This window comes from Trachemys scripta, chromosome 2, assembly GCF_013100865.1.
Source record: "Trachemys scripta elegans isolate TJP31775 chromosome 2, CAS_Tse_1.0, whole genome shotgun sequence".
NCBI classification, from domain to species: domain Eukaryota; kingdom Metazoa; phylum Chordata; order Testudines; family Emydidae; genus Trachemys; species Trachemys scripta.
The window spans coordinates 183,885,979-183,910,274 of record NC_048299.1 but is presented as its reverse complement, the minus strand read 5'-3'; the positions used below and the strand labels follow the sequence as shown (position 1 = coordinate 183,910,274).

At 40.9% G+C, this 24,296-nt stretch overlaps 1 protein-coding gene across 3 annotated transcripts in view; it reads right to left on the bottom strand.

The window, feature by feature from the left end:
* MBP (myelin basic protein) overlaps window positions 1-24,296 on the bottom strand; it is a 186,502-nt gene that overhangs the window by 69,890 nt on the left and 92,316 nt on the right. The window lies entirely within an intron of this gene.

Genomic DNA, 24,296 nt, shown 5'->3' with positions numbered 1-24,296 from the left:
TTCAATAGTCTATGACTTACATGTATGTCTTAATTTCTGGCAATATGTCTGTTCAAATGGATAGGTATAGTCTCTATGCACTATTCATTAAAAAGGAGATCAACATATCTGAAATGTTGTAATACAGATCCACCTGATGGGAAAGATCTAGATTAAACAACCAGAAATAGAAACTGGTATTTTTATGTACAGCAGCTACACCACGTACTTAGTTTGTTCAATTAAAAAAAAATCCGATGCTAACATGTTAAGGCCGGTTTACAAATGTAATTCCAATTAAATATTCCATTTACTAGAATTGTGTATTTTACTCGTATGTATTTTTCTCACTATCATCTATTTTGCTTGTCTTGTCTGAAGACAAAATGGAAAGTTTTAACAGAAATATACTTTTTAATTGGTGGAAGACAAAGACATTTATACATGATTGCAAAGAAAAATAATCTGTTTCAAACATTGATTACATTTTTAAAAACAGGTCATCCTTGTGAAGTTATATCCATGATGTTGGCAAGTTAGTGAGAGTACAGGTTGCCATTGCACTTTATTAATGGTTGTCAGCTCTGCACATTATAACTGCCTTGACATCTGCCTTGTGAGGCTGTGACCGACCTACTTGCATTCCACTCCTGCAATAGAAACCACACAGGCTGACCCTTTACACCCATTTCGACCCCATGGAAGTCACTGACGCTCCATATGGGTGCCAAGGCTTATTGCAGGGTACAGTCCTCACCGGGGTGAAAGTAAGTCCAGTGACTTACCGGTACGCTGGGGCCAGCTCTGGCCTCTGGAAGGGGCGTGGCCTAAGGTGGAAGGGGCGTTGCTGAGGGAGTCAGAGCCAGTCCCAGCCCACCCTGTAAGGTAAGTGCCCCCCTGTGGCTCTGGGGGCTATTTAAAGGGGCTCCCCTGCTTCTACCGCCCAGCCCTGTAAATAGCCGTGAGAGCCCTGGGGAAGTGGTGGGGCTCCAGCGGCTATTTAAAGGACCAGGGCAGCAAAGGCAGCTGGAGCCCCAGGCCCTTTAAATAGCCTCTGGAGCCCCCACTACCCCTTCGCTCTGGGGGCTATTTAAAGGGCCTGGGGCTCCCCTGCTTCTACTGCCCTAGCCCTTTAAATAGCCGCCGGAACCCTGGAGTAGTGGCGGTGGGGCTCCAGCGGCTATTTAAAGGGCCGGGGCGGTAGAAGCAGTGGGAGCCCCAGACTTTTTAAATAGCCCCCAGAGCCCCGCAGCCCTACCCCAGGGCTCCAGCAGTGGAGCTCTGGTGGCAATTTAAAGGGCCTGGGGCTCCAGCCCCTGTTGGGAACCCCAGGCCCTTTAAATTGCCCCCTGGGGAAGCCAGGCCCGCCCTGGTACGGCAAACCAGCTCTTGCCGGTACACCGTACTGGGGCGTACCGGCTTACTTTCACCTCTGGTCCTCACTGGAAAACTCTGAGTTAGAGTAATTTTGTCAACAGGACAAATCCTGGGGCCACTTAAAAGTGGATTTAAATAAATTATTTCAAAACATTTTAAGTTTCTCATAGAGCACCCTGAATAGTGTACCCTGCCTCATCCTGGGGGGGATAGACTGGACAACTTCTTGAGGGTCACTTCCAGTCCTATATTTCTATGATTCTATATTTCTGATCTACTAGATAGTCTTTCCAGCCAGAAAAAGCAACACAATAACCTAAGAGGCATTATATTGAGGCATGAAGTGGGTATTGTCAGTGTGGATTCAAATGGCCCAAAACCAGTGTAGGAGAGAAGCAGTTCATCCGCTCAATCTACTCCTAAACTCCCAGCAGCACACAGACACAGAGGCCTTGAAACATGCATGGAGGAGGACAATTCCTTTCTTCAGTTCCACCCTGTTTCAGCACATTTTTACACTAATGAAGGTCTTTTAATCAGGCTTTGTTCCCTTGTATATCATTGGGCACAGAGCTGTGACTTTTCTTCTGCATAACACAGCATGAAACAGTGCAGTAACACAGTATATAGCAAAACACCACTTAACAATTCAACTATATTAAAAAAATTTCCTGTCACACCAAACCTGTATAGTGAAGAACTTACCTGCCCCATGGCATGATGCCTTTCTGTATAATGTTCAAAACTGCATGGGCCTTTTTCCAGCCACAATGCATTGCAAACTCCTGTCTAATCTGCTGTTCACCATGACCTGCAGATCTCATTCACAATCAGATTACCCTCTGCTGAGTATGTATTTTTGGATTGTTCTTCCCCACATGTACTAGTTTGAATTTTCCAAGGAGAATCTCATTTTGCTATTTTCTGCCCATGTTTCTAATCTCTCTAGGTTCCTCTGTATTGTTTCTCTCCCCTCACTGGTATTTGCAGCATGATGGCGAGCAATTGGCCTCAACCCAGCAAAGCATTTCAGCACCTGTACTTAACTTTAACTCATTATCCCTTCACTCTCTTTTTTTTTTTTTTTTTTGGCACTAGGGCATTTTAGCCAATTTTGAATCCACGTGGCAGAAAAACATGCAAAATTCAGAACACTCTCAAACAATCTTCCATCATTCTGGTTCTTTTTGCATGGTTATATCAGCTTCTCAGGGTCTTTTGGTACTGCCACAGTATCCCGAATGGAACTTATAAAATAACTAGGGCTGTCAATTAATTACAGTTAATGCATGCAATTAACACAAAACAAATTAACTAGATTTAAAAAATAGTCACAATTAATCTCAGTTTTAATCGCACTGCTAAACAATACCAATTTAAATGTATTATAAATATTTTAGATGCTTTTCTATTTTCAAATAAATTTATTTCAATTACAACACAGAATACCAAGCGTACAGTGCTCATTTTATTTGCTCTGTAAAAAAAAAGATAAACGAGAGAAATAGTATTTTTCAATTCACCTCATACGTGTCCACTTAGTCTTACTTCTTGTTCAGCCAATCGCTAAGACAAACAAGGTTGTTTACATTTATGGGAGATAATGCTGCCCACTTCTTATTTACAGTGTCGTCATCTGAAAGTGAGAACAGGCGTTCTCAAGGCACTATTGTAGCCAGCATTGCAAGGTACAGTAGAACCTCAGGTACGAACACCAGAGTTACGAACTGACTGGTTAACCACACACTTCACTTGGAACTGGAACTACGCAACCAGACAGCAGAGACCCCAAAAAAAGCAAATACTATACAGTATCGTACTGTATTAAATGTAAACTATTAAAAATAAAAGGAAAATGTAAAAAAATTGACAAGGTCGGGTAACTGTTTCTGTACTTGTTTTTATTTATATTAAGATGGCTAAAAGCAGCATTCTTCTTCTGTATAGTAAAATTTCAAAACTGTACTAAGTCAATATTCAGTTGTAAATTTTTGAAAGAATGGTAACATTTTGTTCAGAGTTATGAACATTTCAGAGTTATGAACCACCTCCATTCCCAAAGTGTTCGTAACTGAGGTTCTACTGTGTTTACGTGATAGATAAGCTAAGCATCTGTATGCCCCTTTATGCTTCGATTTGTAGGCTCTAAAGTTTTACATTGCCTTGTTTTTGAGTGAAGTTAAAAAATTTCTACATTTGTAAATTGCACTTTCACGATAAAGACTGCACTACAGTAGTTGTATGAGGTGAATTGAAAAATCACTATTCTATCTTTTACAGTGTAAATATTTATAATAAAAAACAAGTGAGCTCTGTACACTTCGTATTGTGTTGTAATTGAAATCAATATATTTGAAAACGCAGAAAGACATCCAAAATATTTATAATAAATTTAAATTGGTATTCTATTATTGTTTAACAATGCAATTAAAACTGTAATTAATCACAACTATTTTTTTCATTGTTTAACAACCCTAAAAGCACTTTATTACAGGCATCTTGACATAACAACAGAACAAAAATGGGGATATGATGGTATCACGCTGATTTGTACTAATTAAATTATTACTAATTTAAATTTTAGTTTAATGTTTTCTATATTTTAAGTGTTAATGTTCCTAATGTGCAAAAGAAATACAGGAAGTCTGTCCTGTTTACTTTAGAGACTGGACTGGAGAGGGCACTCCAGGCACTAGGCCTAAAGAGTCCTAAACCTCCATTGGACTGCTCCCAGGGGCCCAACCAAGAAGAGGAGGTTACTTACTCGTAACTGGAGGTTCTTCAACATGTGTGGTCCCTATTTGGATTACAACCAGGGTGTGTGCATGCATGCCATGCACAAGAGCAGTTTTGTAGTAGTAGCATCTGTTGATTTGCACTTGCATGGTCATATCCGATGTTGTAAGAGGCCTGTGCGGGACGACGACGCCCCAGTCTCCCTTTTACCACTAGGCAATATTGTCTGTAGCAGAGGGGATGGAGGTAGAGAATTGGAATCCAAATAAGGACCACACATCTCTAAGAACCTCCAGTTACAGATAAGTAACATCCTCTTCTTTGAGTGATCAGTGGTCAATGTGGAGGTGGGTGCAAGTACTTGTGAGAAGTTACAGTCTGTAAGACAGCGCATCCAATGGCTGCATCTGCTACTGGGGTGACGGCATAGTGAGCAGTAAAGGTGTGGACAGAGCACCACTTTGCCTGCCCAGCCAATGTCCTGCCAGGGTACATCTACGAGGCAGGCTGACATAGCAGCACACACCACGTGGAGTGATCCATGACTCCAGGGAGTGAGGATATGTGAAAGAGTGTGTAGCATTTGGAAATGCAAATGGGAGAGCCATTTAGAGATGTGCTGTGAGGCCAAGGTCTGGCCCTTGCAATGTTCGGCAACAGCGACAAAGACCCTGGGCGAAGCACGGAAGGCATGGGTGCATTGGAGGTAAAAAAAGTTAGTAACAAGCACATGGCAAAAGAGTAAAATTCTGGTCCTGTAGGAGGCATGAGGTTTGGGGTAGAAGATGGGAAGGTGGATGCTTTGGTTGAGGTAGAACACAAAGACCACCTTGGGGTGGAATTTGGGGTGTAGGCGCAAGGAGACTGTCTTTCTGGAAGATGGTGTAGAGGGGGTCAGCCATCGTGGCTGCCAATTTGCTAACGTGTCTCACGGAGGTAATGGCCACCAAGAAGATCAACTTCATGAAGACATAGGCAAGAGAGCAGGTTGCAAAGGGTGATTTTGTGAGGGCGGAGAGAGCGATATTCAGGTCCCAAGAGGGGGGTAGGTTTTAGCACTGGTGGAAAGGCATTGAGCATTTAAGGAAACGAATGGTGGTTGGATGAGTGAAGACAGAGGAACCGTCCACTAAGGAGAGGAAGTCACTGAGCACTGTCAGGTGGACCTGTATGGAGGAGAGGGCGAGTTGGAGAAGGTAGTCCAGAAGGATAGGAATGGATATGGAATCCAGTCGATAATGGTGGCAGTGTGTCCAGGTAGTGAAGTGCGTTCATTTTGCCTGATAGCAGGCTCTGGTGGAGGGCCTGCTACGGCATGAAAGGACGTTGTGTACCGGGGTGGAGTACGCCCTGCCTATGTGCGAGCGCCATCCAAATACCAAGTGGTCAGGGGGAGCGGACTCGGGTTGGCATTTGGAATCATCCCTGCACCTGTGTGAGGAGATCTGGATGGGTGCGGAGACAGATTGGGGGGGTGAGCAGAGAGTTGGAGGAGATGGATAGGGAACGCAGGGGTGAAAGGATGACCGCTGCTATGCCTGGGTCGGAGCTGGGGTGCAAATGCCAAGCAACCATAGAGTAGCACAAGAATCCTTGACGGAATGTAGGGATTCATCCAACTTGTCACCAAAAAGTTTCTGGTTATCAAAGGTGAGGTCCTCAAGAGCATTCTGGACCTCTTTAGGGAACCCAGACAACTGGAGCCAGGAGTCTTGTTGGAAGACGACACTGGTTGCCAGCGAGCATGATGTGGTAAGAGGGAACTGGAGTGGCATCAACCTGCACGGTCTCTTATAACTTTGGATGAGACCATACAGACAACACAATGCACGTCAATGGACACTACTTCTACAAAGCTGTTCCGGCTCTGACATATGACGTGCATGTGCACCATTGGTTGGAATTCATATAGGGATTATCACTCCTAGAAGTGGAACCATTTAAACCACCATATAGGGTATGTGCAACCTTTCTTTTTCTGCCAGCCTTCGAAAAATACTCCTTCACTTTAGCCTAGTGTCTGTAGGGTTATTAGGACCCACCAGGGCTAGTTTCATTGAGCAGCTATAATAATTATATCATATCCCACTTCCAACGTTGCTTTAGTTCCTTGCTCTCTTAAATGCTTTTAACTTGGCCCCTTAAAACAGCATAATATAACTAGGAATGCATATACTGGAGTAATATTGAAGAAACTATCTTGCATAAATACCAAGAAGGCTTTCCAAATAGTTAATTCAGTGAAACCTCTTCTTTCCCCTTCAACTTGGTGATGTGGACATATTAGATTCTATGTAAATGGTTATATCACCCAGACAGAGAGACAGAGAATTTTACCACATAAGAGCAGATGAATACTATCTAATAGGGATATATACCACACACAGAGAGGATTGTATGAGTGTTCTGTACTATATTAAAAGCTAAGTATTATAGTGTGTGCAGATTCAAAAGAAGAGAGGAATTTCCACCACTGAGCCGGTTTACTCATGAATAAACAGCTTTAAAAATTAACTAAAAAGTTCTCCACTTAGCTAATTCTTCTCTTCCTTTGAATCTGCACATTCAGCCATGACCTATTAGCCAAAAGTTCTGTTACATGTGGAGAAGGCAGATGGCAAGTCAATACCAATTTCTTGAAACTTTGAGGGAAATCATTATGTACAGCTATATCCATGATCCTAATGATGACCAGTAAAATCATTTCAAAGTACCTTAATTTACATTATGATGAGTTATTTTTGCTGTAGCTTAATCCAAGTCACATAATGTAAATTAAATTACAAAAAGACTTAGTTCCATACCTTTTAGTGACCAAAATCACTTGTACTTTGCAATAAGGTTCAAGGTTAAACTATTTCTGTGACAGTTCTACAGGACAAGTGTTTTTTTCCAGTGACTATTGATATCCTTTTGTCTAATTACTTCTGACAACTCAACGATCACATTACAAATCACAAAAGTACATTCCACTAACCCAGTCTAAAAACAAGAAGTTACATTCTAATTCCAGCTGAAAGTTCCCTCAGTAGCAGAGTGATTCAGCTTCAAGCAGAGATTGCAACATTGCGAGTTCTAGGAAATAAGACAAACTTGGAATGGAAATTATGGACAGTTGTATTTATCATTTACTTCTCTATTTTAGAGAGATTAGTTGTTTCTATGAATTTGGTTTCACAGATTTTGGGGCCTGACTCTGCAACCCTAACTTGCAAGAGTAACTGCTACTCACCAGAGTAATCTTAATGATAGCAATGTAAATATTCATAGAGGTAAGGCCAACTTGTGAGTATAAGCTTTGCAGGATCTGGCCCTCAGCATTGTTTTGTTCTGGTCTGGGTTTTCATTATTTATTTATTTTTTCAAGGAGATCATTATTCATTATGGTGCTCTCATTTGAGGCAGTCTATAAACTATCATCATCAAAAGAATTAGTGTGGAAATTTTTAGGGCTGCCAATTAATTGCAGTTAATTAAATGATTAATACAAAACAAATTAACTACATTTAAAAATAACTGCAATTAATCGTAGTTTTAATCACACTTAAATAATACAATACCAATTTAAATTTATTATAAATATTTTTTGATTTTTTCTATATTTTCAAATATACTGATTTCAATTACAACACAAAAAAGGATACAGTGCTCACTTTATATTATTATGATTATAAATATTTGCACTGTAAAAAAAAAAAGTATTTTTCAATTCATCTCCTGCAAGTGCTGTAATGTAATCTCTTTATAGTGAAAGTGCAACTTAGAAATGTAGAATTTCTAAGGTTTTTTGTTTTGTTTTTTTACGTAACTGCCCAAAGAACACTGCATGTGAACTTGAGGGCAGAATTTGGCCCAAAGCATTTAATAATAGTAATCAGGGAGATAAAAAAAAAAATCACATACACACCACACACACACACACACTAAGGAAACTAAGATGTGCTTTTGAACTGTGCTGCCCGAGTTGCCAAGGTCCCTTTTCGACCGGGCATTCGACTGGTCGAAAATTAGATGCCTGGCAACCCTAAGTATAAATAGTCATGTATTTTCACCCTAAGAGGGCATCTTCCTTTCGACATGTTAAGCAGCACAAAGTGGGTGGAGAAAAATGTAAACTAAAAAACTAGAAAGCCAGTTCAAATATAATTGTATATCTATTACTCACACTGAAGAAAGATCACAAGCGAATGAAAAGGAAGTGGCAGTTATCAGGCCAAAAATATAACTTACTGTCTTGCCTACAGGAAAATTGACTGGCAGGACTACAGCAGTATAATTTTATCACTATAGCCATACTGCTCTCTCTCTCTATCCGGACACTATTTTGGAATAAAAGCGACTTTCATTATTCATTCATTATCACAAAACAGAGTGTTTAAAACAGGGAATTTATACAAGCATGTCTACAGAGGTATAATTATGCCAGTAAGGCTCTGCCAATTTCCCCATGTAGACAAGTCCTAATACTGAAAAGCCTTGTCTACACACAAAAATTGCACCTCTAACTATACCTGAAAGGTGATGAGTTTCAGAGAGGTAGCCGTGTTAGTCTGTTTCAGCAAAAACAACGAGGAGTCTTATGGCACCTTAAAGAAAGACTAACAAATTTATTACAGCATAAGCTTTCGTGGGCTCTGACCCACTTCTTCAGATGTATGGAGTGAAAATTACAGTGGGCAGGCATAAATATATAGCACGAGAAAAGAGAGGAGTTCCCTTCCCAAGTGGGGGGGGTCAATGATTCAATCATGGTGGATGTGTCCCACTCCCAAAAGTTGACAAGAAGGTGTGAATTTCAACAGAGTAAAAATTACCTTTGTAGTGCTAAAGATGCCAATTGCATCAGGGTGGATGGCCCATACTCAACAGCTGATGGGAGATTACTTCTTGTAGTGACCCAGCCAGTGCAGCTCACCATTAAGAAAAAGCTGACCAGCTGTGGACCCAGACAAAATAATGTTCAATTTTTAAAAATGCTGCAAGAGATTAGTTCTGTCCCATTTCAGCCTAACTGCAGTAAAACATTCCCACTCCTCGTCAGGTTTTACAGGAAACAGTCATTCTCAGGTTCTCTAGAAAGCATAAATAAAGGCTCAAAGAATAAAAGGCTTCCTCTAAGGACTTACAATATTAAAGCATTTCCTACAGAACTTCTAGATGAATTTTGCCTAAGTAAAGCTAGAAAGTTCATTGAGCCCTTAAGATGCAATCTAGATGGTCACAGAAGCCCAATTACGAAGAATTTATCTTTTTATATCTACAATGGATTACAGATTATGTCCTACATAGAAACTCACTTTAGGTAGAGTAAGAGGTAACCCAGATGCACTTGCTGGAAGACAAGTTCCGAGGTTGTTCAGCTGTGTTCAATTTTCCAAAAAAGCACGTAGTATTCTTATTCCCCAGTCTATTTGTTTTCAGGCATACCAATCACTCTGAGGTCATAGATTCTTGCATTGTTCGGTAAAACTCCTTAGCCTGACTCTTAAGTAATAGCATAGTGGCAAAGCATGGTATCATGCACAACTTGAGAGATTGACACTGACACTATACAGTTTAAACCTGTAAGTGACTCTGATATTTGCAGTGTCACTCCTTCCAGCATCATACTTCAAATCCTCCAAGCCCTTGATCATGCACAATCTGTGTCTTCACTACAGAGTTATCTCCTCTTCAGTCAGCCTAACTCAGGTAAGAAAGTGGCCAAACTGCAAAATAACACTCGAACTGCACAGAGTGACTGTATTAGCAGCACAGAGTGGTTGCAACTGACAAATTGTGATAACTCAAGCTGAGGGCTATAACCCCCAAACAGCCAGACAGGCAATGAAGACAAGCCCTATATCACTGCTGCCATCCTTGCAACAAAGGACTGGTAGGGCTTACTTTGGAGCCTCTCAGCAACACTTGTAAATCAGCTACAGGAGAAGCTTATGAAATATGCAAGACGCTTCCATTTTTCTGCCCTAGAACTAAGCACAGTATATTGAGCTTTGTCTTCACTGCCAAAAAGGTGCGTTTTTACTCCCGGATAACTACCATATGTTAACTATGCTGCTGTAAACTACTATCGCAGACAGAGCACTGGAGTTTTAATCATGATATTAAATAAGAGATGTCAGCCCCAGGTGGGGGCATAGCATTGGCCTTAGCTAAACTGCCTTGTTGTAAAAAACTATAATGCCTTGTCTTCACTAGGTTTTTACAGTGAAATAGCTAATGCACGTTAGTTATTCAGCAACAAAAGCATAGCTCTTGTGCAGTAAAGACATAGCCACAGAAGTTCTCCCATCCCATGTTAATAAATCATAGTTACTGGGCTTAAACAACCATCCTAAATGATAATAAAGAAAAAATGTATATAATGTATATCAGAAAGCTTTAACCATATTAGAAATACAGTCACCTCAAATCATGTAATGCCATTTATTATAGAGAAATAAAGTGAAGTGTCCTTGGGATCTTGCAAGACAACCTATTTTTATTCTCTCTCTCTGCATGGACCACACTTTGCCTCTATTTTGTACAACCACTCCGGACATTTACAAAAACTTTGTTCAAGAAATGGATGGGTTTTTTTGTAAAAATTTTGAGGTACTTTTAGCCTTGCAATCAAACCAACCAACTGCTTAATGATCATCCCAGCTGTGCAACAACTTTTCAAAAAGAGACGAGTTGGCCTGAGACAGGAAGATCAAAACTGCTAACAAAGAAAATATCTAAGCCAGTAGTTTTCAACTTGTAGTCCTGGGGATCCGCAGACTATGTCTAAGGGAGGCACAGAAGAGTGTCATTACCATAGAATAGTGGTATTCGACCTGTGGTCCATGTCTTGGGGGTCTGTACACTATGTCTAAGATTTCCAAAGGGGTCTGCACCTCCATTCAAAATTTTGTAGGGGTCTGCAAATGAATAAAAGATTGAAAACCACTAGTCTAAGCTCAGGAAGTAAGGGACTCTTCAGCCATGAGACACCCCTGGAAGATTTAGAAAATGTCTACATTGCATAGCAAACCCAGGAACTGACTCAGGTTTAAGTCCAGCCCCCACCGCCCAACTGTCCACACACAAAGCCTTCTGACATGTTTCAGAACACGGGCCTGCCGGCTCACCCAGGGATATGGTTCTAAGCCTGCATCCCGCTGTAGCACGTGTCCAAGGCCACTCACTTTGCAGTTCAGATGTAGCAGAAGGCCTGTGTTGCCAGGCCCCTGTTCGGAGAGTCTGTCAGGGCTATCCCACAACCCCCTGGGCCTGTATGTCCCAGCCCTTCTCTCCCCAAACTTTCCACTCAACTCCCAGGAACCAGAAGCAACATCTGGGTTCAAATACAGATGCTCAGTGTTTAACCCTGCCTTTCCACACAGATGGCACCACTGTAAGTACAGTTAAGTCTACCTTGTTCAAAAACTGAGAAAATGTCCCCTACCCAGTGCGCTGCTAGCTGGCCAGAAGAACATGCCAAGATTTTGGTGAACATGGAGAGAGGGGAGCCATGATTCTGGCAAGAACACAAGAAACAAGCATGTTTATGAAAGCATACGAAAGAAGCTAGCAGTGTTGGGGATCCACCAGACCAGCAATCTGGGGGCTACTTTCCCCCACCATGAGGAATTCAACCGGGCGCTGGGAATCGGTCAAAACACAGAGCCCACAGTGCTGCATGACAATGTCCTGAGCAGGGGTGGCATGCTTATAACCTGAGAGGCAGCACCAGAGGAGAGCCTGCAGTTGCTGGATCACACCCCTTAACGGATCATCCTGCTTTCATGTTGCTACTAGTAGTGAGTAGCATATATGAATTACTTCTGGTCACAGTGATCATTACAAAAATAAAACCTCACCCAGCAATATAATTTAAGCCTTAATCTCCATTTTTACATTAAATCTTATCATAATGTAGTTTTTCCTCTAGTTTTGTTTCTTGTGTATGGTAGGGATAATAAGGCGCAAATTTTTACATTAAGACTTCCTGTATTTCTTTTGCACATTAGGAACATTAACACTTAAAATATAGAAAACATTAAACTAAAATTTAAATTAGTAATAATTTAATTAGTACAAATCAGCATGATACCATCATATCCCCATTTTTGTTCTGATTTCCCATACTCTAATAATTCCTCAAGCAGGATGAGAAAGGATGACTGCATGCATACACCAAAAGCTCTCCTTTCAGCTTGCACTGAAAACCCACTGATTTTTTGGGATAATTTGTTGAATCTGCATGTGGTATGCCTGAAATATGCCTACATTCTAAACTCCAGACATAAAGGAAGCTTTCTTTAAGCAACATGTAGTTCCTCTGAAGATAATGTCTTTGTGCTCAGAATCTAGCTGCAAAACCTGGAGGGCTGAACAAAGCAGTGACGGCACACTGTGTGCAGTAACTTCATAAATGACAGGATTATTTGCAAGACAGTTTGAAGAGATGAGAGATCAAAACACAGTTGGAAAGAAAAATAAGTGACAGATCAATGTGTTTCAAAAACTGAAAACTCCTCTGGTGGTTTGATGTCATCTTGTTAACTTCTACGCTGAAACATTATAAAAGTTTTGTCCTCTCAAATGGATGAACTCCAAATGAAAAACCAAAAATACATCAACTCTGAACCAAATTCAACCTTGGTATTTTTGCCTGTTTTTGTGGTTGATTTCAGTAAAGGCCACCTATTCAAATCAGGGCTGCATTTGGCCTTTAGATTCTTAAGAGTTCAAGAATAGAGCTCTGCAAAATAGATGAACGTATTTAGATTCGAGAATTTACAATTATTCATTTGGCTTTCTTTTGCAAAACATTTGCAAGCTGGGAAATGGAATATCCCTTCTCTTTGGAACTATCCTGTAACACTAGAAATGAGGGACTCCATCCTTAACGGTGTAGAAGACCCGAGAGCCAGATATACAATAGACCTAAAATTGGATTCTTTCTTGTTAAATATTTTAGCTTAACTAATCACTTCATTATTCCAGAGACACACTGGTGTAAAATGGGAGCAATGCAATGATAAACCAGGCCAGCTGGGTCTACCTCTACTCTGATTTACATCCATGACATCCCATCAAGTGGAAAAATAAAGTAAGGAAAAGTTTTCTAGGCATCAAATATTGTTTAAGCAGCATAGCTATGCTGATGTACCCCACATCAGGATCTGGTCCGGTATATGTAACACAAATCTGTTGCTTTCCTTAAACTATTCCTTCAATAAAGAGTAATATGGCTAAGTAAGAGTAAGTTAAAAAAAAATCCAATAAGGAAATTCAATCATAAAAACTTCTAAATAGAAATTAGGGAGAATGCATCTATCGTGGAACCTTTTTACCTTTTGCCAATTTCCATTAAACTCAAATTAACGCAAAGATACTTTTTGTGTGTGCGCGCAATGGCACATACATGATGGGTGTGTTTTCATCCTGTCTAAGCCAAACAGGGTGGAACTAAGAAAGGTCCATTTCCATTGTCTACAGTTCTGCGCTGCAGTTCTGTTGGTTATGCAATTATTATTATTTTAAGATGCTACAAAAGCAAAGAAGAAAATCACAGTGGAACTTCACAGTATGCTAACACCACAGAGACTGAACCAGGTGGGGACTAACTTACAAATCCGGTTGTGATGGAGGGGCTTTATATCAGAATGAAAGTATAGCCCCATATTAAGGAGGGGTGTTAAAAGACCTTGAGAAATCCAGGCATTTTATTGGAGATGGAAAAGGAAAGCATAGGGAAAGCACTACAGAGTGAGCCTGCTCTGAACACTGAAATAAAGGAGGGCATTATCAGGGCTCTGCTGTGATACTTGCAAGGCTTGTAAGGGACTGCAGTCTTGTCACTACCAGGATGTTTCTACACAAGTACCAGTGTGTGTAGCAGAAAATACTAGTTCTTTTCACTTCTATTTTTGCTGTTAAAAATAAAATCCTCAGACATGGATTTCTACTGTATACCTCCTTGTCATACTTAAAGAGGCACTGTCATGCTTCTAGAATTGAGTACAAATTCTGCCAGGCTATCGGTCTTACCTTAAGGAGCCAACTCATCCTGTTCCATAGGTCAAACCACTTTAAAATACTACTAAAATTTGTAAGTGTGAAACATCTGAAAACCCAAAGACATATCCCCTTAGGCCAGGGTCAGTTGCAGTGCTTAAGAGGCAGGGTTTGGAGTCTTTTGGTTGCACAGAGCTTGAGGTGTGCGCGCACACAAAAAATTCTCTTCCAACCCTGCAAGTTTTGGTGCATCCACGCAGAGTGGCAGACCTTCGAAGATCCTTCTAGACTTCTGCTTCCAGGCTGCCATTGATCTCCCAGTCTCTACCTTCACAGTCCTACCCAGTCTGACTGGGACAGTAACCCATGGATTGCCATTCCCTGGATCTGCTAGCTGTGCCTCCCAGAACCATGCAGAGAAGCCCAGAAGTGTTGTTTACAAGGAAGGGCTGCTGCCAGCAGACAGGGGGCATTGAGAGAGACAACTCTCACATGCCTCTTTCACTCTCTGCTTACACCTGGCCAGCATTTTCACATTTGCTCCCTGTGGAGCCCACTGTTTGTTTTCAACCAAACTTTTTCACACACTGAACTATTCCTTAAAGGGATATTGCCAACCCAATTTTATTTTTGTTTTAAATCTTCTCACCCTCACATCTTTACAACTGAAATGCAAAACGAAGTGTGTATGTTGTTTAATGATCAGAAATGCATAACAAAAATTACAAATCAAAGAAATATAAACTTCTACATCCTGTACCATTAACAAGCCGTGATCCTGAACTTGATTCAAGTGAGGCAGTTTGGGCCTGTGGATAGCGCACGGGACCAGAGGTGGAGAGGACTGTGGGTTCTATTTCTGGCTCTGTCATTGACCTGTCACCTAATGCAGGGCATTTCACCTTATTGTGCCTCGGTTTTCCTTTGCTCCATTTGTCTGTCTTGTCTATTTAGATTATGAACTCTTTGGGGCAGATATTCTATTTGTGTATGTATACAGTGGCCAGTATAATGATAGGGACCCACCTTACAGTGAGAGATTTAAGAAGCTCAGTCCAAGTCCTCAGAGGAAAAGTTAAGAGGTGAGTGAGAGCACTTATGTGGGGAGTTTGGGATAATTGAGATTCTTTAATGCAGCAGATCGAGGCAAAACATGATCCAATGGACGAAGGTTGAAGCTAGACAAATTCAAACTGGAAATAATGCACAAATATTTTAGTCAGGGATATTGACCATTGGACAATTTACCTATAGATGTGGTGGGTTCTCCAACACTTGCAGTCTTTAAAATCAAGACTACACCTTTCTGAAAGATACGATCCACCTCAATCAGAAATTGTGGGTTTGATGAAGGAATTACTGGTGACGTTCTCTGGCTTGTGTTATGCAGGTCAGACTAGATTATTTTAATAGTCCCTCCTGGCTTTAAAAACTATTAATCTCAACTGGGGCTTCTAGGTGCTACTGTCATACAGCTAAATAATTACTATTAATAAGCCATATTATAAAACTCATTCCTGTTTTCTTCTAGACTCTGTAATAGAAAGTGAGTCCACAACATAATTAAAGTCAAGCTTATGACAAAAGCTGCTTCAGTTCACAAAATAGAGATGAGCTTGGCATATATTGGACTCTTTATTTCACCCTCTACTCCGCTGAATGAGTAGTGACTCAAGGTCACAGGAAACCTAGATGAGAGACAGTGGCCAAGTTGCCTCCAATTTTCATTCCTGTGTAGTTTCCCCCCTAGCAGCACTTTTAAATTAACATACATGCAAAATTATGCCCTATCCTGCACTGGTGCTGAGGAGTGAGGGAAGAGAATGTAAGAAGCCTGTTCCCCTTGAACAAACAGAACAGGACATCTTCCTGGCACTCAAGAAAACACAAGGAGGTTTGCCCTGCTAGAACACTACATCCTCAAGAGGGCACAGAGTGCTAGTTATGTAGTGTCTAGCTTTAGTCCTGTCTATTTCAGTGGTTTTCAATCTGTGGTCCGCGGAATCCTGGAGGTCTGCAGGCTATATCTAAGGGGTTACCACAGAAAAGTGTTTTTCAACCTGTGGACTGCCGACCTTAGAGGGTCTGCAGACTATGTCGAAGATTTCCCAAAGAGTTCCACACCTCCATTTGAAATTGTTTAGGGGTCCACAAATGCAAAAAGGTTGAAAATTGTTGATCTATTTAATATGTCGTAATCAGCACCAACTATCTCCTGAGCCTGCACTATCTTCCTTCTCAGGGCAGCTGTATGCAGCACTCAACAGCATGTTGCAATGGTCCATCCTTAATCATCCTGCTTTGCAACTTCAGCAAGGCTCCTATAGATGCAGCTAGCACCACTATGTTCCCTCCCATTAAAACAGGATTTTAAATGCCTATGGACAACCTGGTACGCGCTCTCTCTTTCTCTCTCTCACACACACACTGACACTTAATAAGCATGGGGAAAAATATTGGGGACATTGTAAGTTATGTAGCAAGTATTAAAATAATGAATAAGTAATTTAGTGTATTGTTATTGTGCACATTAAACCACGATTGACATGGATGGGCAGGTCTTCACTACCCGCTGGATTGGTGGGTAGTGATCGATCTATCATGGGTCTATTTATCGCGTCTAGGGTAGACGTGATAAAATCGATCCCTGATCACACTCGCCGTAGACTCCAGAACTCCAGCTCGCGAGAGGCGGAAGCAGAATCGACAGGGAAACGGCAGCAGTCGACTCACCGCCATCCTCACGCCAGGTAAGTTGACCTAAGATGCGTAGCTGAAGTTGCGTATCTTAGGTCGACCCTCCCCCCCCCAGTGTAGACCAGGGCTTTGACTCAGGTCCCTGCCCATGTTATTAGGGCAGTCAATTAATCGCAGTTAACTCATGTGATTAACTCAAAAAATTAATTACGTTAAAAATATTGATTGCAATTAATCGCTGTTTTAATCGCACTACTAAACAATAGAAGACCAATTGAAATTTATTTAATATTTTTGGATGTTTTTCTACATTTTGAAATATATTGATTTCAATTACAACACAGAATACAAAATGTACAATGCTCACTTTATATTATTTTATTACAAATATTTACACTGTCAAAATGATAAACAAAATAAATAGTATTTTTCAATTCATCTCATACAAGTACCATAGTGCAATCTATTTATCATGAAAGTGCAGTTTATAAATATAGATATTTTTGGTTACATAACTGCACTCAAAAACAAAACAGCCCTACTTCTTGTTCAGCCAATCCCTAAAACAATCAAATGTGTTTACATTTGCAGGAGATAATGCTGCCTGCTTCTTGTTTACAATGTCACCTTAAAGGAGAACAGGCATTCGCATGGCATCTTTTTAGCCGGTATTAGCATATCTGGTACGTAAATGTGCAAACATTCGTATGCCCTTTCATGCTTTGGCCACCATTCCAGAGAACATGCTTCCATGCTGATGATGCTTGTTAAAAAAATAATGTGTTAATTACATTTTGACTGAACATTCGTTTTAAGAACATTTTCCTGCAGATTTGACAAAACACAAAGAAGGCACCAATGTGAGATTTCTAAACATAGCTACCGCACTCGACCCACGGTTTAAGAATCTGAAGTGCCTGCCGAAATCTGAGCGCGATGAGGTGTGGAGCATGCTTTCAGAAGTCTTAAAAGAGCAACACTCCAATATAGAAACTACAGAACCCAAACCACCAAAAAAGAAAAATCAACCTTCTGCTGGTGGCACCTGACTCAGATGATGAAAGTATTGGTCTGCACTGCTTTGAATCGTTATCAAGCTGAACCCATCATCAGCATGGACGCATGTCCTCTGGAATAATGGTTGAAAATGAAGGGACATATGAATCTTTGGTGCATCTGGCACATAAATATCTTGCGATTCCAGCTACAACAGTGCCATGCAAATACCTGTTCTCACTTTCAGGTGACAAGAAGCAGGCAGCATTATCTCCTGCAAATGTAAACAAACTTGTATTTCTGAGTGACTAGCTGAAGAAGAGGAAGAAGTAGGACTGAGTGGACTTGTAGGCTCTAAAGTTTTGCATTGTTTTATTTTAAAATGCAGGGGTTTTTTGTACATAATTCTACATTTGTAAGTTCAGCTTTCATGATAAAGAGATTGCACTACAGAACTTGTATGAGGTAAACTGAAAAATACTATTTCTTTTTTTGCAGTACAAATATTTGTAATCAAAAATAAATATAGTGAGTAATGTACTCTGTGTGTTCTGTTTTGTAATTGAAATCAATATATTTGAAAACGTAGAAAACATCCAAAAATATTTAAATAAATGGTATTCTATTATTAACAGTGCGATTAATTGCACAATTTATTTTTTTGAATTGCTTGACAACCCTATATCCTATTGAGTTTAGCAAGAACTGCCAAGGATATTCAATTAATCATAGATAAAAACTTCTAATATACATGCAAACGTAAGAGATGGAGAAGGAAAAATCATATTGGGTCAAACTGTTAAGTGCCTTCAGCTTGGCCTCCAGTTTTGTGCCCAAAATCAACTGTGAGGTTGAATGTAATCTTATGGACTTAAATTATAGTGTTTAGACCACTAACTGACTGAATTCACGTATCAGGTAGTTAGATATCTAGAAATTACTGTATCATTTATGCCCACAATTATTTGTGCCCACAACTGATTGAAGGTACAAAATTAGAGTCCTTTTTTAAAAATCTGGCCTATTAAGTCAACAAGTTCATATCTGTGCATAGGGCACTCTCCAGGAGATTAGACAGCCATCAAATTAGCCACAACTAAACAAGCAATTGAGTCAAACTGGAACACAGAAATATTTATGAAAAAAAAAAAAAAAAATCATGAGTATCTTTTAACTAGTTGTGTGTCTTTCCTGACAGCTGGATGTCTCTCTTCAGGTACTGTTCTCTAAACTTTAGGCTTCTAGCCCATTGGAAATACAGTAATACTGTTTATATACTGTTGGCACAAAATCTTTTATGCCAAAGAAAACTCTTGGAAAAAGGGGAGAATTGAGTAGTTTCCAATGTCTACCCACGTTTCCCATAAAACCTCTGAACATCAAGAGGATCACACAAGTGCCATTTATCATGAACCCAATCCAAGAGCACCAAATATAGAGCAATGGAGTGAGGTGCAAGGTGCCCTATTTCAAAGGCAGGTGGAGCTACCATTCCTGCAAGCACTTGCCAGGAACGCCAGGTGAGAATCTGGCTATGTCCTTGGAGTTTTATCTGAATTCATGAAAGACAGTTACTAATCAATCATATCCTATGCAGGTCTTCTTTATAATAACTAACCAAAAATGTAATCCTTGGATATCAGTATCCCCTTGTATGTATGTTTCTACTAAGCAAAATTAAAGTCTTTCCTATTTTATTTTAAGGCTGCAATATATTTTTAAAAAGCAGAAAATTTCCTGAGAAATGGACTATTCACACAAATACTATGTAGACTAGGTCAGATAAGGCCACACTTTCCAAAACAGCTATATGTATGCATCAGTTGTATTGATACAAAACCATTTGCACTCACCAAACCAGAATGTCTACATGGAATTGGCAAGTCAAATGCAAATGCTGTTTGCTTGCACAAATGCATTTTCTGGGTAGGCAGAGTTAGAGGCTAGCTAATTCTGATCGATTTCCTTAAGGATGAATGCAGGTTTCTCCTCCCCGTCCGCATCCTCCCACTCTCTCTGTGATTGACAGTAACTCCACTGTTTTCAGTTAAACTTTCAGAAGTTTCCGATAGGGAGCAAGTACGCCAAATTTCAGTCAGAAAGGTATAACTCTGTGGAAGTCACAACCAAAAAGTCCCACACCCTTTAGGGTGGAAATGTATGGACAACTTGAATATAAGCATCAGTACACACTTACCTTATAATGTAGCAAAATAGAATAATTGTGTCATGATGATAACATCTAGCTTAGAACTATATGTTGTCTCACCAGAAGATTTTTGTGTTAGCTTGCCATCACTTGGCATTAGAGTCACAGCTTGTTTTCCAGGGCTGATTATGTTTACAATAGATAAGACAAGCTTCCCAGAAAGGTCAATGTGAACTGCAATAACCTCACAGCTTTTGTCCAGTACATGACAACAACACAGTCCACAGATAAATGGATTGTTCAGGTAGGTTAATGTATACTGCTGGATTCCCCTAGTCTCCTCTTTTGCGGGTTTTCTTGTAAGAGCTAAAGTGTGGACATGAGAATCTTGTGAACACATTTCATGCATGCATTATATTTCCAAATTGTGGGTGTACTATGTCAACCAGTTTGTTAATATGTAAGAGATACTTATAATCTACTGCTGTGGGCAAAGGTCCATCAATGGCAATTAGCCAGGATGGGCAGGGATGCCACCCCATGCTCTGGGTGTCCCTAAGCCTCTGAGTACCAGAAGGTGGGACTGAATGACAGAGGATGGATCACTCAATAATTGCCCTGTTCTGTTCATTCCCTCTGAAGCATCCGACAGTGGCCACAAATGGAACACAGGATACTGGGCTAGATGGATTACTGGTCTGACCCAGTATGACCACTCATATTTTTATGTATTGTACTCAGAAAACTGCTCAACTTGGGCTTTGGTGAGGCTCAAGCAGGACTGTGTTTCAGAGATGGGCACATAAGAACATAAGGCCATACTGGGTCAGACCAAAGGTCCATCTAGCCCAGTAGCCTGTCTTCTGACAGTGGCCAATGCCAGGTGCCCAAGAGGGAATGAACAGAAGAGGTAATCAAGTGATCCATCCCCTGTCGCTCATTCCCAGCTTCTGGCAAACAGAGGCTAAGGACACCATCCTGACTAACAGCCATTGATGAACCTATCCTCCATGAATGTATCTAGTTCCTGAACCTTGTTATAGTCTTGGCCTTCACAACATCCTCTGGCAAGGTTGACTGTGCATTGTGTGAAAAAATACTTCCTTTTGTTTGTTTTAAACCAGCTGCCTATTAATTTCATTTAGTGACCCCTAGTTCTTGTGTTATAAGAAGGAGTAAATAACACTTCCTGATTTACTTTCTCCACATCAGTCATGATTTTATAGACCTCATCATATCCCCCCCTCCCCCTTAGAATGTGTTACCATCTGGCTTGGAGTTTAACCCTGAAAAAGAAGCAACAAGAACATTCCAGACAACTGTAATTGCCACATGGTAGAAGGAGAAGCATTGTAGAGAGAGCAGATTCTCAAGACATGTAGGGTTTTACATATAAATATCTTAAATTGTACCAGAAATAAACAGGAAGGTAGTACACACTGGGGAGAATGGGTGTTACATGCTTATATTATCAGGCTGCCCCACTTCATAGGTGGGCAACCACGTTCTTTGTAGAGTAGACTGGGAATTTTCTGTCAAAATGATTTTTTTTTTTTAAACGGAATATGTAGCTTCCATAAAATTGAAATTTTCCCTGGTGAACTTTCAAATTTTGTCATAATTTTTCGGTTTTCCATGAGGAACATCAAAATGAAATGTTTTGTTGCAGTTAAGCTTGACCCTGAAATATTTCTGAGAGTGCCATATGGCAACAGGGGAGTCACATGATCACAGTGGACCCTGGGAGATATAGTCCAGCCACGGAGCCTGGCCCTTAGGAAAGATTAGGGGAATGCGGCTCCTGAACTAAAACTCCAGTGAGGCACCATGGCATTTTAGACAGATACAGTTTAATTCTAAAAGGACTAGGAAAAAAATTTTGATTTTTCACAATAAACCCAAGTGAAATGTTTTGATTCAGGAACACCAAAACGTTTTGTTTTGATATTTCCAAAATGATTTTTTTCTTAAACTTTTTGTTCTATGAAAAATGTCAAAATTTTGACTTTTCATCGTACATTGAAAACAAATGTCAAAAATATCAGAATTTTCCCCAAGATGGAAATTCTGGTTTTCGCTCAATTCTAATTCTTTGCAAGCTGAGGCCAAGGGAAAACCCACCAGTACAATGCATCTCAGTCTAGCCTAGACGTGACAGAGAATCATACTGGAGAGCAAAGTCCACAGCAACCAGCAAATGATTAAAGGCATTTTGTACTCAGGGTAGCACACCTCCAAATAGTTTTCAGTCTTGCTTTATACAACATGTTAAGTAGTTTGCATGAAAAGATAAATACTCTTTTTATGGTGATCTGTAGAGTTTCAAGTCAACATTTCAGGGAGACACCATAACTTGCCTGAGCCACATATGCTCATTAAATTATGGGCATTTTTGAAAGTTTTCCAACTGTGGTTGACTCACTGTTCATTGAAAGCCTGCAGCTCTGGAGCGCCAATGTATATACACCTGCAACAGCCACAACAGATGCTGGAGCAGTCACCGTACCTGTACAGTAAGCCCTCTGCAACACAGACCATGTCTACCTCTATTTATATAGATCAGTGCTCAGCACGACAGGGCCCCAATGCTGATGGAGGCACTACCATAAGATAAGTGAATAAAGAATAACCACTCAGAGTAATTTCTGACTGGAAGGAATGTAAAGCACCACTGGGCTCTGCAAATGAATCAACGACTCCTGATGGGCATTCATATCAAAACGGTTCCACTGGATAGAACAGAACTGGAATGAACACCTGAATCTTATCCATTCCCAGCACTAGATTATCAATCAAGGATGTCAGTGTAGTATCCTATCCCGTGCCCATGTCTGAAGCCCAACTGACAAGGATCAATGAAACAAAAAGAATTCAGATCATGTTATATTTGGCCAGCCAAATTCAAGCTAACTGAACCTGCTAGAGGAAAAAAAGGGTTACGGAAAATCGAAAATGCTTGAACTGCCACAAAAGGTTTCTCTTAACTCTTCACTTAAATTACTGCATTTCTGTCCTAACGATCCTGTATGTCAAATGCTATAAAGTGTATAGAAGATTCTCTGCTTTCCAGGTTAAACATAATGCTGTCTGGTCTAGCGTAACAAAATATATGTATTGTTTTAGAGAAGGGGAACCTAGAACACAGAAACTCCAAGCTGCTAATCTAATGCTTTAAATATTACATTGTGTACTTGGACTCTCCAGGGGAAAGGCAAGTACTGCCCCCTTGTGCCTGATTTATGAATGCCAGTCTATGATTTTGGAACGACCTGCCTGAAGTCAGAATGTGACAGGCTCTGCATCTGTGTACAAACGGGAGGAGGTGGAAGGGGCCTCCCACCCATTCATTCCTGTGGAGGGGTCAACCACAAGGGATCAGTGCTACTGTTTCTTCCTAGAGCCAGCGGTTGTGCTAGCCTCTTTATAGGTCAGTGGTCCCCAAACTTTTCACACTGTGCCACCCCTTACTCCTGTCTGCACCCCCTCCCCCAGAAGTCACAGCCAGGAACCAGAGCCAGGAGAGAGGGCATGGCCGGGATAAGGGAGCCGGGGCTGGGGGCGGGGCCAGGGCCAAGGCCAGGGCTGGGAGCAGAGCCACAGCCGGGCCATGGACAGGGCCGGCAGCTGGGCTAGGAGCCGGGGCTGGGGTTGCAGCTGGAGAGTGGGGTTGCAGCTGGAGCCGGAGCAGAGCTGGGGGCAGAGCGGGGTTGGGTGGCACTCCCTCCCTGACCCCAGTAGGGGCTGCCCCCTCCAAAAACATTCCTCCATGCCCTTGTGGGGGGCACACACCACAGTTTGGGGACCACTGCTATAGGTGATAGAAATGGTAGGATGAGGCTGAGGCCATGAGGGAAGAGAGCTAGCTGGGAGTTACACGCTGCACCCTTTCAAAAAGGTGGCAAAGGTGTTCAAACTCCCTCGGAGGAAGAATTCTGTCAAAGCTCCTATGGGGCTCCTGCTACCATGTGGTCCCTCCAAGCAAACACTCAAATGCAAGACTGTGGATTAAAACTAAAATTCAGTCCTTCGTTCAGAGAGTGCCACCAATACGCAACAAAAATGTAGAAAACCTGACTTATAAGGAAAGGTCACAAAAACTAGTCATGTTTAATCTTAAGAAAAGAAGATTGAGGGGGACCTGATAACAGTCTTCAAATATGTTACGGACTGCTACAGAGAGGACTGTGATCAACTGTTCTCCAAGTCCACTGAAGACAGGGACAAGACAAAACCAGCTTAATCCACAGCAAAGGAGATTTAAGTTAGATACTGGGAACAGCTTTCTAACTAGGTAGCTAAGTTATGGAATAGGCTTCCAAGGGAATCTTTAAAGAACAGATTAGACAAACACCTGTCAAGGATGGTCTAGGTATAC